This window comes from Cottoperca gobio, chromosome 17 (assembly GCF_900634415.1).
Source record: "Cottoperca gobio chromosome 17, fCotGob3.1, whole genome shotgun sequence".
In the NCBI taxonomy this organism is placed as follows: domain Eukaryota; kingdom Metazoa; phylum Chordata; class Actinopteri; order Perciformes; family Bovichtidae; genus Cottoperca; species Cottoperca gobio.
Window position 1 is genome coordinate 9,713,850 of NC_041371.1, and position 19,429 is coordinate 9,733,278.

Genomic DNA, 19,429 nt, shown 5'->3' on the forward strand with positions numbered 1-19,429 from the left:
ATTATAAATTAAAAACAATCCCATAAAGACAATGTATATTTTATCCACTGTATGACATGATTGATATCTCAGAACGCTCATTATCACACACTGATCATGTTTATGATTGTTATATATTGCATTATAGTCTATAGAGGATAATTTACTCACACTGAATTTACATTTTAACATTGCATACAGTGCAACCTTTTAAACAAATGTTATATCTTAAAATGCACACTGGTCAACTGTAAATAAGCTTAATGTGATGACATGTATACTTAATCAAATCAAATCAAGTTTATTCATAAAGCACATATAAAAACAACTACAGTTGACCAAAGTGCTGTACAATAAAATAACACAAAATAAGATAACATAGCATGGTAACAGCAAACAAACAAAAAAGCAGTGGATAACATAACAATACTACCCCATACGCAAATAAATATGTGAAAGAACAGAAACTATAAATCCGAGAAGAGTAAAAAGGAAAACATAAAACCTTGAGGACAAAGGCCTGAGAAAATGCGTGAGTCTGAAGTAGTTTCGCCTTAAACATGTATTACTGTCTGTGGACCTATTGTATTTATAATAAGTACAAACTCCATAAAAATGCTCAGTATTGCACAGTAATCAAATGTTGATAGGCTCATTATAATGCCATTTACAGTTTATGAATTGTGAGTTATATAATAGAGGCCCTTTTTAGTTATATTGTACTTATTATACTTTATTATTATTGACTCCTGGAATTGTTAACATTTTAGTGAGCCTTCAAAGGTATATACAGTAATCAAGAAGCACTCCTGCAGTCTGACTGCGCAAACGGAGTGAAATTAAGACCAGACTGTGGACGAGGCTTAATCCACAGCAGATTCTCCCCCTAGCTTGAATAAAGCTTTGCAGCGTGGCTCTCCACTATGTCTGCTTGCTCTGGTAACAAGCCTCTTCTGTGACCGGGGAGAAGAAGAAAAAAAAATCATAAGCAATGCAAAGGTAGGGTTAACCTCCTTCCCTTCCTCTTCAAATAGAGGCATGCTGAGCTTCACTGGAGAGGGTGGCGGTAGGGGGGCACAGGGGAGCATTCAAGCCCCTCTCCCCCGTCACTGCTCAGTTTTTAACCAGCCTTTTCCACAACCTAGTGTGCACGCCAAGCAAGCCAAAATAGATAATGAGGAATGTCAGCCTAGAAACTGAAAATTACCTCTACCAAGACCAAGCTGTTCCAGAGGACCGGATTGCATTCCATAGCAAATCTGAGTGATTTATTACGAGCAAAAAAAAAAAAAACAAGTCTCCCCCCCAACAAGACATCTAGCTACACAGCTGGTTAATGCCAACTGGTTGTGACTTGTGATGAGTAATGACATCCCTTTGAGTCCGTCGCTTTGTTCTGCCGTGTCTGGATGATGGATCATTCTTTTAAATCCGTTTTCAAGATGTGCAGATTATCCGTTCATAATTATTATTGTTTAAGAACTCAGACGAGAAGTATAAGAAGTCATTTTCCCCTCCGTTGGGTCAGTTGTGTTATCACGTTTCTGCGGAGAGTTGAATCTGTAGATGTCCACTTTTCACTGTGCTCATCAACAGTAGATCCGAGGTCTATACAAATCAAATTAAGAATCAATTTGAGCCAGTGTCAGACAGTCTGGCGCCTGGAGAGGAGTAAATGCTTTTAATATGAACATTTTATCGTCGTCTCACAGTCTTCCATCGTCTAACAGTCTGGCATGTGTAAAGTATCTGTCATGAAACTTTATGCCTGAATACTACCACAGTAGTGCATCCTCAACACATGGCATGCATATGAAAGAAAAAGGTAGAAAAATGGATGAAACAATCTTACTTGAAAGGTATAAATCATAAAATACTGCAGAACAATGAGATGTTGACAGTAGCCGTGATTGGCATATTTATTTTCTCCGCTGTTCAGTCTCACGATAAATGTCATGGCATGAAATGCCCTCTTGAATCATGTCAAACATATTTGTCATGGGCACAGATTGATGTGGTGCAATGCTTTGAAAAAACTGACACCTTTGCTACTCTTGTCTTGCAAATATCCAAAGTAACTCCCTCCCATTCTTCCCCCCTTCACATCATCACCAATGGAGTTGAGTATGTGTATGGATCTGCATATCTTAGCATTTATTTATTGTTGTTTATTATAGCACGTTCTACGTTGGGGAAATATGATATATCAGACCAAACAACCACGTTCACTTCTCAGTGTGTTTTTACTGCACCCGTGTAATTCACAGTATACTATCATACTATACTTCTGCCTCTCTACTCCAAACAGGTAGCACAGTGTACCTGTATTTTCTTTCAATTTGTAGCATTTCAGATAACAAGAGCCTGCACTTAGAGCACATGCCGTTTAAAACCTGTGCTACTACAGCCTCCTTCTCTCGGCTCTCTCCACGCTGACATACCTGTGGCTGTAAAATGCTGTGATTATCATTCGATGCAACGCTGAACAGAAAGGAGCTGTGCAGAGATGTCGGCTTCTAACGGCTGAGTGGCAGTCAAGAAATGAGCCATGTCTTCAGAACATCCACCTGAGTAGGAAAGTCCTTTCTACTTAAGTCATATAGATGACAGTGAAGTTTTTTAAATTGTTTTAGCAGTTGGGTAAAAAAATGTGTCCCATTGTTGCCGTGTCTATTGTAGTGTTTATTGATATTTTGTCCATTTAAATTGGAATTAAAACTGGACTATGACAACGTTTGTTTCCCTGAACGATATGTGGGATAGATCAGCGATCACATTTTTGGATGACTGAAGATAGTTGTATGATTGCAGAGGTAAACAAGTGAAGGTTAAATACTGTGCATTGACAATATGGGGGTTATATACATTGAATGTGGGTTTAATAACCTTGGACAGCCGACATTAGCTGACCAGAAGCCTCCATATTTGTTTGCTTTTTCAGGCATTCAACTTATTATTTAGTAAGTGTTTTTGTGAACAGAAGGAGTAGCATATGACACATAACAAATGTTATTGTTATTGTTATTTAAACGCTCTGCCAGACACAACCACACCCACGCAGGTGTGGCTGTGGATGTGACTGCGGCAGGCCTTTGTTCAGGGTGAAGTTGGGTGGAGCGATGCTGAGAATTTCGTGACTTTACTTATCTACCAAATTGAGGTGCCAAAGGTGTGACTTGTCCTGCCCCAACAGGTATAACACAACTAACAGAAGCTTGGCTATTTAAAAATGGTGGTGGAATTGTGCAGGATGTCCAATGACGCACTAGTGACAATTCTTTCCGACCAATCAGTGGTCTCCGGTGTTTTAATTCCACGTTCTAGTATTGGCTCACCTCTAACGAAGTGGTATCATCAGCAATATGTGCAAATGGAAAACTGAGACGAGTGTAGTAGAGCCGTGCCATACTAAGCAGTGGAACTGCGGCAAATGTCCCAGACCACCATAAAGATTGCTTGTGTTCTAGCAGCATCTATTCCTCCCTGTGCTTCTGCATAAAGGATTTTATTTTCACCTCTTTTTCCTTGTGAGCTGCTTTGCAAATTAATGACTTCCAAGCAACCTTTGAGAGGATAATATCTTCCTGTTTGGAGGCTTTATTATTTATCTGCTCTGTGTTTGTGTCAGTGTTAAACTGTTTGGTATGCGTTTGAGCGGCAGGTACTAAAAATAGAGGCAGTCCCAGAACTCCTACTTGAGTGACAGGATTCCTTTCACTGGCACGCAGAGATGACCCATTTCCTCTTTTCCTAAAAAGTTGACCACCTCCTACTGCATGATGTTATGTTATGTTCTATTATGGTATACATTTACTACTTTATTCAGCTATGGTCTTTTCTGCCAGACCAGTTTTTTTTAGTATTATATAGTTTATTGTTCTGTCTGTATTTCCTTAAAGGAAGAAGAAAGATCAGCTACCGTTGAATGGAATCGTTGAATGCTGTAAATCTTTTTTCTCTTCCTGTCGTTTTTCCTCTGCCTTTTTCACACTGGAACAATGAGCATCTGTTTCCAATGTTTCAGTGTTTCTGCCTCATATGTGGAACAGGGTAGACTCGCTGCACAACAACAGAGCTGCAACACTTATAACTACACTGTAAAATAAACATTTACTATTGTAAAGTAAAGTAAAGCAAGCGTTCCCAAGTGCTTTACCAAGTGCTTTAAAACGCTCAAGTATAGATTGAGATTTCTTCAGATAAGCTTGTTCTTGGGCTGAGACTCGCTGATATTTTTTGGAGCAAATCACATAGTTGGAAAGCAGTCACTATGGTACATTACTTTTATTTCTTCGGGGCTTTAACCCCCCCCCCCCCCATATAAGAGCTTTTTTACAGACGTTCCAAGGAGAGAGGAGAGGCAAATTTCTGTGAGATGTAGAGCGGAGACTAGTCCGGATCCATGTTGCTTGTCAGATTTTATCTATTGTAGGGAGTTGAATTTGCCTTCTATGCTTGATCTAACTTCTGTCAGCGGAGTCTGCAGTCTACACAGGTCTCATGGGGGGAAAACATGGAGGACTACATAACTTCCAGAATGGAGATTATACTGTATGGTTCTGAAATTCAAAGCCACCCCCAAAACATATTTGAAGGCCCAAATTAATAATTGAGTATGCTGTTTGTATGACTAATGAACTGGCTTTTAGCTATTTGTATTGTTTTAAAAGCATTTTTGCAATGAAAAGATTTGAGGGAGTGTTATACTACTTATTGTTTCTTGACATAAGACATGTACTTTTCCAATGTATGAAATGTGTCTTTTAGGTCTTTGAGTCAGTTTCACCAGAACTTTGTAAGTTCAAACTTATATTATATATGGTTATGTATCATATGTATTATATTAAATATTAACACCCGCTAATTCCCTGTTGTGTAGCTAATATCAGCTTGTGAGAAGTAAAACAGGCAATATGAAATATGGTCAACATTCCCGACCTGACGCTTTCATACATTTTTATTTTTGCAAAAATAACACAATATACCTAAAATTATTAAATGTTAAGATAATACCGGCAGGCTAACTGTCAGTTCTCATCCTCAAATGCATGAACACTACTAACTCTAAAACATATTTCTCCATGGATGCATGTTTAATTAAATAGAACAAAGTAATACTTACATTTACAAAAGATTGGCAATTAAGTTAAATATGTTCCTTGTCTTATTTTTGGAAGTTATGTTATGTGTGCGAGGTGCTGCAGACATTTCCTGCAAATTGATTGACACATTATTTAAGTTTTAATGGGGGAACCTAATGTAGTAGATAGGTTTGAAATACAGTATAGCCATTAGTTGTTAAGAATATACAAACAATCTAAGTAATGGATTTATGAATAGCTGAAGAAAACCAATCCTCCTGGTCCTCATTGAATTCAGTTGTCTTATCGTAAATGTGGTAGAGTTCACTTGTGGTTGAGCCTTATAATCGAGCCCGTTCCATCATGGGAACCATCATTACAAGCCCATCAAGATCATGATAATTCCCACCCTTTTTCAAGCTGCCCTATGATTACAAAACTATAGAAAGCTACTCCACACAATAAGCTGGGAAATGGATGCCGCAAAGAATTAGCTTCCTCTGAATGCTGAAAGAACAGACAGTGCTTCTGTCTGCGTTGAACAAGAGCATTTATCAAATCCCATGAAAAATCCTCAAAAAAAACTCAGTTTAGATCCTTTGATTTTTATTTTTTTCAATACGTCTTTTCCCTTTAAGCCCCGGGATCGCCTTTGAATTTGTGGCTTTTGATCTTAATGAGTAAAACCACCTAATAATGACTCGAGACATATTTACCGCAGCATTCCCAGCTACCCTCTTATTTACCGCATGAATGTTTGTTGAAACACCCCACGCTATTACATGAGGTTTTTCCTATAATGTGAGCGGCACTTTTGGAGGGGGAACACACACAACGCATGAGAGAAATCAAAAACAACATTTAGAGGTAAAGGGACTTGAATTCTGACACTGTCTGTCTCTGTGGGGTCTCTGCAGCTGCAAAATAGCCTACCATAAAAACTCCACCACCAAATATTTTTATTATCGTTGCTTGTAATCCATTATAACTTCTGAAGTTTGGAATCACAAAAAGTGAAATTGACTTTCTATTTGAAGGCCTGCGGGCTGCTGTTTACTTGTATTTCTGGAGCTAATTTCTGAAGTAAAAGGACAAGCAACAGGAGTGCAATTTCAAAGCAATGGTTGCAGTGTGTGCACATTGTAATGAATTAACAACTAAATAACCAATAAAACTGATAAACATCTGTAGTCACATAACAACAGAACATAACCACAATGTATTTGGATAAATGTGGCATGTGTTGCTGAACAAGGTAAACCAGTTAAGCTGTAATGCAGAATAGAGCAGTGGCAATCAGGCGCAATCATAAGTGAAGTATTGTGTATATATGGACGGTATTTATTCTCCCCAATGTTAATGAACGCAAAGAGCGTCGGCGAAAGCTATTGTTGAATGTTGAAGTTAAGCTATGGCAAAACAACTGAGGGTAGTACACACGAAAAAGTGAAGGCGATGTTTCGGCACTGCTGTAATTTCAATGTGGCTTAAACGGGAGGCTCATAAAGACCTATAATTTACAGCACGGAGTCTGTTCTTATGATAAAGTCTGATCTCTCGCAGTGAAATTTATTTACACTCTTTAGTCAGCAGCAAAACTAAGTCTCGCCTTTTTAGTTCTTTTGTGCCATTACTCGGGGTTTTGATTGCACACTGAACACAGACAAGTATGACGGGCTTCAGCAACAAAAAAAAAGCAAAGCCAAGCGTTTTCTGAGAACTTCATCAGTCCTCAAAACAAAGAAAGAATAAAAACCAGGAGACAACGGCTGGCTGTGTGTATTTACATATATACTGCATGACCACAATGAATAAAACACTAGCGAGCCAAGCTCTCCTGGGTCAGTTCAAATGAAATAGAGAGTTTACACTTTCAGTTGTAGGCCATACATAAACATTGTTTCTCTAAATAAGAATATGTGCCAGTGGATCAGCATCATTACATCTGTTTTCTTTTTACTCTTCTATTCTTTATTATGTAAAACTACGCCGCGGAAAACATGCGAGCTCTGCACTAATCCTCTCACTTTCCACCTGGTGAATTCGACCCAAATTCACATTTCCCCCGTGTGGCCAGGGGACTGTTTTTTATTGAAGCCACGTGTAACTGAGACCACTGACCCAGCTATGTACTTTGGCTCATGAGAAGAAGAAAAGAGAAGTGATATTTCGGACATTAATAGTTCAAAACTTGGATTTAGTGTGTTTGTTCTTAGACAGACTTTTCTCAGACAAATATGTCCTTCGTCTAAATTTGCACCACTAAGGTAGCTCTTTTATGCTGAAAAGTTAGGGTCTAAAAATAGGCGTGTTAGGAAAGAATGAAAGCTCCGGCTCACAGTATAATATTATGTTCAAAAGAAAGCTGCATGGGGCTGAACTTTGGAAACCTGAGGAAAATGTTAACATAAACCTGCTTCCAGCTGGGCGGATCATTTTCCTTCCAGTACATTGATTGTTGAGAAATGACAAGAGAAACTTCACATGATATTTAGATGTAAAATGATAGAGCTCAGACAGCATATTAAACATCGCATGTCACACAAACAGAAAGTTGTCAGTGCAGAGACACCACTGTTCACAAATGAGGACACAGCTGGTCGTACAGCACAGGTAAATGTTCCATATTTCCAGAACTATTATTGTGCTGTGTTGCTTTGGCATATTACAGGCTTAATGGTTTCTAATGATAGCCTTAATGTGGTGACTGAATAAGTCAGAACATTATGAAATACATTATTTCTTCATGCTTTTGTTCCTGTTTTCTGCAAGACAGAAAAACATGTAGCCTGCAGCTGGCATATCCGAAGCAGTCAACAAATCATGACTAAATAATTAGGGATCTGCTGTGCTCAAACACGCTGATGTCCAGTTTGTCTTTGAGATTATATCATATTTGTTCACAAATGGCAATTTAATGCTTATGTTTGGCAGTTTACAGTGAAATCCTTATGGGTTTTCAGCTTCGAAGTGTAATTTCAGCGACAGAGTCGAATTTTTTTCAGTCAACGGTTATAGTTTCATGTTTTTTAGGGTGCCAAATCAGTTACAATTTTGGTCTCTATTCACAATCGTAATATCAGGATACAACTGGCCCCGGTTCCTTTGTAACCTTCAGAAGAGGCTTGGATATTCAGACACTCTGAAGTCAATACAACAAAATTCCTGTCTGCATCATGGATGATTTCTTCAGTTAAAACAAGCATCTGTGGAAACTGTGGCAAATGTATTGCACATAATTATATCCATAATGGTATCCTTCCATTCAATAAGGGGTTGCTGTGGTGGCATTACAATAATATCCTTAAAATATTCAAATAGGTCAATATGCAGTTTATAGAATATTTAGTTTTCTGATCCACCAAGTCTTTGTTTAAAGAATCAGCCACTCGACATCATCCAGCTCAAATTCAATCGATATGATGCAAAAATGAATATAGATTTGTTGTCGACTGTGATGAATTATTGCTCAAGCGATCTTCAATTTTCATTCTGTACATAAATGAATGGAAACCAATGGCTGCCTGAAACATTAGGACAGATACAAACTTGCATTGGAAAATTGTCAGCAAAAGTTGAAAGTTTATCGGATTTTTACTTAAGGAAAAAAAAACATTCAATAACGCACGGGTACGGTCCTTTACCTGTACTCATGTGAAACAAGTGGTCATGTACACTGTCCTTTAAAATCATCTGTGTTGCTGTTTTTTCTTCTCTCCTTCAATAATGGCTGGCTATTTTTTTGAAAGATCATTTTTATTAATTTTTTCGCCTTTAATTGACAGAGGATGGTGTCAAGGCCAGAATCGAACGCGTGACATTGTGGTTATGTGGCATGCGCCTTAGCTACACTAATGACTATTTTGACATAGATACAAATATCATCATTCTGACACTAAATATCTTATTTACTTTTGAAGTAGTTTTGTCCCCCAAAGAAGAAAAATGACATGATTACAACCTTAAATTATTAGAATTTAGTCGATGTCCCTACACTGTTGCTATACTGGGAAGAATACTGTGTTTTATCCTGAAATACTTCCAATTGTGAATTTGAACTCCAGTCCAGCTGATATTCCCTGATCCAATTTCAGTAATGCTAACCCGAGACTAACCTTTTTTTGTTTAGTTTTAAGAATAGCTTCGCTAAAGCAACACACCTGTTAATTCCAGCTTGTTATAGGCATTGTTGTGCTTTTGACCCTGAAATAGGAACCTGTTCTTCTTCGAATCTGCACAGATTGTGATGCTAAGCTTCCAGTTTCTTTTACAAGTTAATGGTGATTTATTCTATTCTTATTTCACTGTTGCTCAGAGGTATTTGTGTCTCTTTCTGCTCTTTCAATTGTCACTCTGGTTGAACCATTGTACAGCGTTTTGTTCTCTACATACAAAACATGACTTATTTTGCAAAGTCTTCATATAAGTAACATCTATTTGTAAAGAGGACTATCCACAACCTGAAAGCATAAGAGACCATTCAAAAATATGGAGTCGTCCTCTCAGCCTAAGTGTACCCAATCAAGCTTCTAGGCAGGCAATTCCAAACTTTGAACAGCAGTGTATATACATAGATAAACAGCATATAGTTGTGAAAATTATATCCATAAATGCCTTTTACCTATGAAGAGAAATATGCACTTTGAATTTGATGCAAAAATACAAATTGGTGGGAATTTATTCACTTATAAAAAGCTGCATGTGTCCAAAAAGTGGGATTGTTATGACGTGTGACATATTTGTAAGGAATTGTACATTTAATATAAATATATTCATACATGTCCATGAGTTTTTTCTCGTGCGGGCGTGCGTTGTAACATTTTGTGGTTCTAAATACGGTTTTGGATGCTTTGCCATGTAAAGAATAATACAATTGAAAGCTTTGTTGGCACGGACATATGAATAGACACTGAATGTTTGCACACAACGTGTTTCAGCACCGGCTCAGAGAAACTCATTGAATATCACTGCATTCAGGTAGGTTAGCTGCACGTTTGTATGAATATAACTACTGGATTTATTGTGTGCAAGGTGAAGGGTGAGGGTTTAGCCTTGGGATTGTATATTGTTGTTTTACTTCAGCAAGTACTTTTATATTAATATTTACACTGTACATATTACAAACTTGCTTGCTGGCTACAAGTGAGAAGCTGGAACTACAGATTTAAGGGATTGATCAATTTCAATGTAGTTTCTATCAACCGACTTAATATACCATAATATCTTTATACACTTCCTTTCTGTTTGTGCCATCTGATTAGATACTAAATAGCTACAAAATGAAGACAATTCAGATTAATCTCTCTGTTAACATGACTCTGTTACACAGAGCTCTCATTTTTAAATAAATGCATCTGATAAAAAGTGACTTTCTTCTGTGGACTCCAGTAATTAAAACAAGTTTTATTTCAGCCTCATTATTTGATGTTTTCTTTTTCTTTTTTTATCATAAAACACTCATTATCAGTAACATGCTTTTGGTAATAATTGGCCTTGCACTTTTTTTTCCCCCCACTCCTGATTAAACAGTGGGGAATCCTGATTAAAACACTGTGCAACATGTGTTTGTTTAAACTTGTAGAGAATAAAGCAGAGAGTGTTTGTGCTTTAACACATACATGGAATGAAATCTGAGCACACACAAGATAGGCCTAAGGGTTTAATATTAGCCTTAATGCGGGCTGTCATAATTAGCATTAGGATCCAGCCCGTGCCTTGCAAGAAATCCACTCCAGGTTTTGTGTTCCGCCCTCCACAGCCAGCTGCTGCAGAGCAGGGGACCGGTGCGCCGTTTCTCCTCGCCTTGTTTGCCTCCAGTCCGGCTGCAGCTCCGACTGTCTGCACGGCGTGTGGATGAGGTGCAGAGGGAACAAGCAGGAGCGCACCGAAAGCTACACTGAAGAAGTCATAATATCCCTTCTTCGGGCTTTATCTGCGAACCAGGCCGCTGGAGACCTCCATATAGACTTGACGTGATCGGAGTTTCATTTTGTTGCGAGACTGGGGCGCATCTCGTCTCCTTGAATTGATCCTTTTTTATGCAGTCTCTCCGTAGCACTCGCGTCGGAAGCTGCACGCACTAGAGGAAGGAGGGGGGGGGGGAGTAACGATCATTACTTTTGAACAGACCCTTCGCCATGGAGCTATTCGTCCGGTCCCGGACGTTTTGGCTTGAAGAGGAACAGATACCTGCCACAAGAAACCCCACCATCTGTCCACTGTGAAGAAAGTAGAGCATGCAGCCAAACCCCAGCCGTCTTTGTGCGACCCGCTGCTTAGTTTCTGGGGGCCTCTTCTGAAAAACGGAGAGGAGGGGGGCTCCTGGTGTTGATCTGAAATTCACACTCCATGCCGGGATCCATATTTTGGCACGGCGTACCACAGTAAGTATTCTTTTAAAGCGGATGTTTTGAGTCTTTCAAGGGAGATGCTGGGTTATGCCTCTGCTAAATCAATACCATTTATTTACACTCCCAGGATAACATAAGGCAAATGTCAGAAAACGGTTCCACGGGCCCATCCAGCAGTTAAACCCATTCTTATGAGATCAATATACAGTGCATAGTAGCCTATGATGTTATTCTGTAGTCTCTGGAGCCTCCAGACTTTTGATTAATATGAAGTTGCTTGGCTGTTAGGATAATCTCAATGTAGATTTCAGTGTATATATCTCTCTATATAGTTTAAATTAAAAACCCACTGAAGAATGCATTCTTCTGTACATGATAAAACAACGTGTGGAAATGCTTCTATTCAAGGTGATTATTTTTAGGTGTTACAAATGGGATTATTTTGTATGTAGGTTATGAACAGTGACAAAGAAAGTCTGGTGTATGAATCAAAAGCCTATAAAAAGCCAAATGGGAGTTGATTATATTAAGCGGTGATAATCAGCGTGATAACATGGTGGGAAAAAAAAATAGTGCTCACACAAACATCTCCACCCTGTTCCAGGACACCAGGAGCTAAGTAGTTGGATGTCAGTTACTGTCTCCATTTACTTCTCCATTTTGCGGCTATAAAATAAGATCATTTCACAGAGCATGTATAATTCACAGACCTGAGCCAGCCATGTGTGATGATGGGACACACACACACACACACACACACACACACACACACACACACACACATTGACAGATAGAGTTTTTACAGGCGAAGGGAACCATATCTCATTCTCACATGAAGCTTTTAGAGATAGAGCCGCATAGACTTCAGCTAGAAACCTCAGGAGAGTACGACTGTGGCAGACTGAAATATCAAGGTTAAATAACAATAACACATAATCTATACTGTCAATGCCAAATCGGGATAGTGGTGCAACCTTATATAACTGACAAGTTAGGAAACTGAGAGCTTCCCCTTGTATAAACTTATATAACAGCTTTCATGCAGGGAAATATACGTATGCGATGACTCTTTCCAAATCCAGCTGTTTTTTTGGACATAAAAGCAAACCTAGAGGATTCGGCTATACAGTGTTGATCCAAGTGAACTGCAACATTATGTAAGACATATGCACAGTGTGAGAAATTGACTTGCCACCTGACAAATCCGAGCATTTTTTGACCACGGCGGAGAAGTTTTTCTGTCATGCCCGCCATTTTAGAAAAATAAAAAGTCTCCTTGGTTGGGGTGATGTTGAATGTGGCAGCTTGATGCTGACATGTCCATCAGTGATTCCTGAAGATGAAAAGGTCATTTAATTCCCCTGCTGATTTTTGACTGCTGAATGTAGATGTTGCACTTTGAAAAATCCTCTGCATTTCAGGTCAGGCTATTTCTTGAAACAAAAATGCTGGGACAGTGGCTTGTAGGAATTCAAATAGAGGAGAAGGACAAATGTTCTCCCTCCTTCCTTCTCCCCCTCTTCCCCCTCCTCCCCTCTCTACCTTCACTCCATCTCTCACCCGCCCCAGACGTGCTGGTTTGGTCCATTTGTCTGTGTTGTCTTGGGAGGAAGTGCCATCTCATCTCACATTGCGCAAATGGTTTCAATGCATGCTAGTGTGAATTCTAGCGAGTTTTTGTAGCTGCCAATTTCCATATCAAAGTGTCTGAATTTCAATAGGGAGAACTTGAGCTACCAGCCCCCTTCCTCTAAGCAGTTTTGTTCTGATAGAGTGTTGCTGCTGCTGCTGCTGGTGGCGACAGGAATGCTGGACACTGCAGTTAGTTGTGTGTGTGTGTGTGTGTGTGTGTGTGTGTGTGTGTGTGTGTGTGAGAGTGTGTGTGAAGCAAGTGTTTGTGTTGGAAGCAGATTTAGTGTGGATTGGGAGCATTTGTTGGCCATAATCTAACACCAGAACAGAAGCCTTGTATTTAACGGAAATGTTGGATGCCGTTCAGAGACGTGGTTATGTTAAAAAGATTTTGTCCTGTTAAAACATTTCTCCCAGTATTCCCCAGCAAGAGCATACAACATCAACAAAGAAAGGCCTTTATTTTATTTTCAGGGAGAAGGAGAACCCAAAAAAACAAACCCATAAATACTTCGACGAAAATCTGTTTAGATATTTTGACTGGTGTTTTGGCTGCAGCAGACTACGTCTCAAACTCTCCAAATGAATTTGTTTTCAGGCGCAAATTAAACCAGAAAACATTGCTTAATTCCACATTCAGTGAGTGTACCTGTGAAGACGGAGAGTATTCAAGCTTTGTGAGCGACTCTGAGTACCGAGTGGTGTCTGATTGTTTTTCTGTCGCAGAGATAATATTTATGTCTCATTCTGTGCAGCTGTTGTTTGTCAGTGAAAGAATGCGGCAAGATACTGTTTATTTTTGATGGATTTCTTCTTTGTCTTGCGATACATGGCCTAATGTTCTCTGCAATTTTCGGCAGGTTTAATAGAGGAGTATTTTGACCAAGCACAAAGAGAAACAATAAAGTGCTTTCTTGCCTTTGTGCATGCCCTTACTTTGGAAGGAGGATCAGCATAGGTTAATAGTAAAAAGTGCAGCATGCGAGATGTTATTATACAGAGACAGGGAATGTACGTAAATGCCATTTGGAGCGCAGTAGAGGTCGGTGGCCCCTTAATGGTCATCCCGCTTCTGGGTAATATCATGAGCCAACTGCTCCCCAACCTGCTAGAGAAGAGAGCTTGCTCCTTCCTTTTTGTTTGGACAAAATAACATCACAAAACCTAAAAGAAGAGCTAAGAATGGGAGTTTCGAACCCAGAGAGCAGGAAGGGGGAGAAAAAAAATAGAGGACTTCACCTGCCATCTTCACTCACAGCGGGCGAATTTGACAGCTGTCTTGTTCAGTTTCCCTGACACACTCACTGTGAAAAAAGTTGAACTAACAAATGGAAAGATAGAGGGAGTGATGACTAATGGTAGATGAAACGGTTTTGATTGCATTTGTCTAAGAGTAGAAATACTCTTTACGTCAACTTGTGACATCCAGTGCTTTTTCTGAGGATCTGTGTAATTCGTTTTTCCTGTTGTACTGTCTTAACAGCAGTCTTCTCCTGTAACTGATGTTTTCTACAATGACATCTGACAAAGCCCAGAGAAAAGGCCTCTCTCTGTGTTGCTTGTGTGTAGGAGGATAGGGCAGGAGCGATATAGCAAGTTCAGTTAGTTTGTTAAGTCGAGAGAAAGTGCGTGTGAGGTGGAAACCATGCTGTGGATAGCTGGGTCAAGCCTGGTTATTCAAATTATTAAAAAGCTGCTGAAGAGGAGAGGTGCATGCATTCTGCTCTGTCGAGGCTGCTTATCACTGGAGAAATGGGCATCAGTGCTCATCCTGCGATGGATTTCTTCCTGGGTGAATGTTGCTGCAAAATGATCTAGAGTCTAGAAAGTAGTCTCTGATTCTGAAGTGCTGACACCAAACCTGACATTTACCAGTGATGCTGCGAAGAGGCATCCACCCCAAAAGAATATTTTTGAAACAACTTCGAATCTATTCGCATTTAGGCAGAGAAAGAAGAAAAATACACAGCGGAAGAAAAAAAGAAAAAGCAAAGGGCATTTTGTTTATTTAACAAAGTGCTTCAGGGGTGAGTTTCTCATTTAACTGCAAAAACCCATCATAGCCATTTTGTGGCTTCCCTCAAAAATAAAGAGACAGATGACTGGAACGAATGATTATGCGTTCGGGTAGTTAACCCGATGGATGGATATATGGTCTTGCCCTTTTTCGATGAGAAAATACATCTGATGGAGGAAAAACTGTCTCCCGTACTACCACCTCCTGTGCTTGAAATGACAGTTAACTTTCCCCCACTGGTTTAAAATGGATGTTTAATGATCAACAGAGGCTTGGAGCTTAGGTCTAGCAGTCACGCTGGCTCTCATCGCAGAGCCTCTGCTAAGAAAGCTACCCCCTCTGTGTTGTTTAAAGGACGCTCCCGCTCAAAAAGAGGCTGATTCTTGAGTGATGGATCATCAGAAGGCTCTTTGGGATGTGTGTTAACCCTTTGGTGTGTGGAGATCTCTCCCAGTTGGAAGCTGTTGGCGGCGTGTGATGGATGTGTCCCGGGTCTTTAGGCTCCGTATATCAGAAGATTAGCATTGACCTGTGAGTTGTCTGGGCCGCCCTCGGAGCTTCTTCTCCAACGCTGGCTGACATTAGCATATGAGGACACTGCTCTGTCTCAGGGGGATACAAAGATAGTGTGCTTTATTTGGTTCTGTCATAGTATGGGTCACAGGAAGTGTAGATTAAAGGCTGAGGGCTTTGTGTTGGTATTAGGTGTATCTGGCAGGTTATCTGTCTTCAGCTGAGGAAATGCCTCTCTCTTCCTCAAATTCCTAAATAGTGCCATATAATTATCCTAGAAAATGAGGTTCAGGCCATGCTTCAGTGCAGACAAATCTCTCACTGTCCTCACAATGTATTCATGAATCACATACAAATGCAAATCACTCTGCTGATGTGGTGTAACATTATTTCTCATTTTGCATTGAAAAGAAAGAAATTGTAACAGGTATACACCCAAACTCATGTTTTATTTTCCAATTGAGTAATCTGCAGGGATTCTGCACATGATAGACAGCTCACATTCTTCTATTAAATGCTTTCACATGAACAGCAGAGGTACATTTGCTTCCTGAGGAACCAGTTATTATTCAGTGTCTTTTTAAAAGCCTAAATTGAATTTAGAAAAAAAAAGAAAGAAAAGTTTTACAGCAACTTTCTCTAAAATTAACATAAGTCCTTCCACATTTAGTGCTCTCGTGCACTGCATATAAAACAGTTGAGTTTTATATCCGACTGTATTTATTTCAGATTTTGTTTTGTCTTCTAGTATAGAAAGAAAACTTTTTAATGCCAGTTTCCAGAGAGCTGTTTCCTTGTTTAAAAAGACGCACAGGAACACCTGTAGGTTACAAATGATCTGTCTGCCATGTCGAATGGACATTTGATGTCTACTTGGTGTCATTTGGTGTCTTGTGATGAAGCCAATGTGTTTTCAAGGTGAGGAGATATTGTCAAAGTTCCCTGGGCCTTGAATGGCAGGCGTTGTCACAGAAGATGAGAAACGGTGGGAGTCACACAGCAAAGAGAATCTATTACCTAGGATGGCAAGGCGTGCTTTCACAACGTGTCAGTGCAGTCAGCCATCTTGCTCTCTCTGTGTCTGTGCAATAGTCCCTCCTCAGAGCGGTGAGGGAACAGCTTTCAGGTTTAATTTTGGTGGCTGCCATGTGTCATTTTATAGATGTTTTTATACTTTGGTTTCATACTATGCTCAATTTTCACGTAAAGCTAAAAACATTTAAGCGTTCATCAGCAGCGGTTTGTAATCAGTTCATGATGGCTGGCAGTGAACATTCAAAATAAATTATAGTTTTCTACGTAAATGGCATCCTGGCAAAATAAAAATAAATACAAAGAAGCAATATAGAAGTAAAAACTCAGCTGGGTCTTTCCTGGTGTAGTTGTGCTGATGAGAGAGAGAGAGAGAGAGAGAGAGAGAGAGAGAGAGAGAGAGAGAGAGAGAGAGAGAGACTACATGCTCTGTGTGAGAAGGCGGCTTGTTGTTGATCAGCCAAGCAAATCAGATCTTGCTATTTGAAGAGTGAAGTTGTGATTGCTAATCACTCCATTGCTCAGTTTTAATTAGGAGACTCATAAGCATTATGTCATTTCTCAGCAGAGCATAGTTGAGCATCAGATGTACTTAAGAGAACAAATAATTAGTTTTCTTCCTAGTCGGGGCTACAAAAACAAGCACAGGTTTCTTTAGTGCTATAGATTAATGAGTTTCTTTTTTATGTACGTTACTGATTCCTAATATTGCAGCGTAATTGTGTCTCATGTGAACTCGTGTACTTTACACATTATCTTAAATCATATCTTGACGTTATTAAGGGATAAAAAAGAAGACTTATTTTGAGCACAGTAGCCATGAATGAACACTTTTTGCTTGTCCACTGAACGCCTGAATCTAATCTTAGACTATTTTCTTTGAGATGGTGCTATAGATTGGACTGAGCTTCTTGTCAATGGGTAGGTTTCTGTCCTGTGCTCCTAAGACCTTTGTTAGGACATTTTAATTACAGCAGAGCTGGATTTAATTGATCTAGGCTTAGAGGGATTTCACTGTCAATGAGAATGAGCCTGGGCGTTAATACAGCCGAGCAAATGCTTCCACCTCTGTGCTCACACCCACACACACACACACACACACACACACACACGAAGGGGAGGGTGTGGGGCAGTGGAGGCGAGAAGGAGATGTGTCTTCTTGTTGACATTCCCCTAATTCAGAGAGGCCTCTGTCTTTCATGTGTATTGGTTAAATCAGCCTCACAGGACCGGCTGACACAACGTCTTCCCTCTGCTGCCACTTTTAACATATCTGTTGCCAACATTGTCGCCACCTAGAGTGTCCTCTTACGGAGCACTTTCTTCATGGTTCCGTGTTGTCACCCACCAGCTTTAAATTTTTATAAGGCTGTTAGATAATGCTTCCCGATGAAGGTGAATTATTGATGGTCTTGTTCGTATGAGTGGGACAGGGCAGGCTTTTAACTCTCTGAGCTGCTGGGTCTCTTATCCGGTAACTAAGGGACACCACACAAACACCCAAAGGAATGATGTACTGGAGGAGGAGAGGAAAAAAAACGGAGGCGGGGGGCTGAAAATAAAATAAAAGAAGCATGCATCCTTTACACTGCTGTTGGGCTAAGCCTCACAGCACAAGGAAAACTTGGCAGCGGGGAAAAGCATCGCATCTACACAAGCATTTTCTTACGGTATGGTGGCCGTGTGTTTGTTTGTGTATGTTTGTTGGTTTATATGGGAGTACACACAGCACTCTGGACCTGCTTTTATATTCTGTACAGACAAATGTTTCAAGCTAAGGTACTTTTGTTAACACAGGATGTTCAGACAGGAGTGTGATGTGAATCTGTCAGCGGATTTCAAATAGTTTGAGTGGACGATTAAACTTAGTAGCCAATGGAGCTGAACTGGCAAATCGAGCTACAAAAAGATGTCACGTCGGGCTCTGGGAACTTGTGACTGCCTTTTTCTGACATTTTCAAGGGTGGTGATGGCCTTGTGGTATGACCAAATACAACACCAGATGGTTGTGAGTTCAATACCAGAAGCTGCCACCATTGAGCCCCTGAGCAAGGCACTTAATCCCAAATTGCTCCAGGGGGACCTTTAGTTAGTTCACTGTAAGTCACTCTGGATAAGAGCGTCTGCTAAATGACCTGTAATGTAATTTTATACAGTAAAGGGTTCATCGTTTGATCGTAAAAATGATCAACACATAAATCTATAATGAAAATAATGGTAAGTTGCAGCCCGAGGACAGATGTTGTAGAGCATTCACAGTTCAAGTGGTTTTATTAAACGGTTTACCCCAAAGCAAATTCTTGCTATTCAAAAAATACAAAGTCTTTGAATTGTTATATCCTTGGTCCAAGGCAGCAAAAATAGTATTTATGAATATTTCTTGGAGTAACAAACCGCACAGCCAAGAGCCTAATCTGTTTTTAAACAGTGAAATGGAGGTTTGACCCTGAATGACAATCAGTGAAACATGCTGCACAGACACAGCGACCGTGTAACAGACACATAGCTGCGTTTCAGTCAAATCTATCCTTCACCACTAAATGTACGCCCATACACCCTGACAGCTGCCCTGATTCTTATAGTACGCACTTTCATCATTGTTCCAATTCAGTCTCCCTGCACTTGTATGGCCTTTCAGTTTGCATTACAATGGAGCGAGCAGTAAAACTTTGTGGAAATGCTGTTAAAGCGTATAATTTGCCACGCTGAAACTCAGCGGTATTGTCCTTTTTAAGATACACTCAAGGCTCCATTTTAATATTCATTTAGAGATGTCGACATTTTTCAGCCTTAAATAGCTACATTTGGCTCAGTAAACTGTCTGT

The 19,429-nt window shown here is 39.8% G+C and overlaps 1 protein-coding gene across 13 annotated transcripts in view; it reads left to right on the top strand.

The window, feature by feature from the left end:
• The first annotated feature begins 10,774 nt into the window (after window positions 1-10,774).
• adgrl2b.1 (adhesion G protein-coupled receptor L2b, tandem duplicate 1) overlaps window positions 10,775-19,429 on the top strand; it is a 79,546-nt gene continuing 70,891 nt past the window's right edge. For 6 of the 13 annotated variants that reach the window (XM_029452898.1, XM_029452900.1, XM_029452899.1 and 3 more), the window contains exon 1: window positions 10,779-11,443. The gene's annotated coding sequence lies outside the window, so the exon portion shown is untranslated. Of the gene's footprint in view, window positions 11,444-19,429 lie in introns of all 13 variants that reach the window. The other 7 variants (XM_029452904.1, XM_029452908.1, XM_029452905.1 and 4 more) reach the window with 2 other exon arrangements.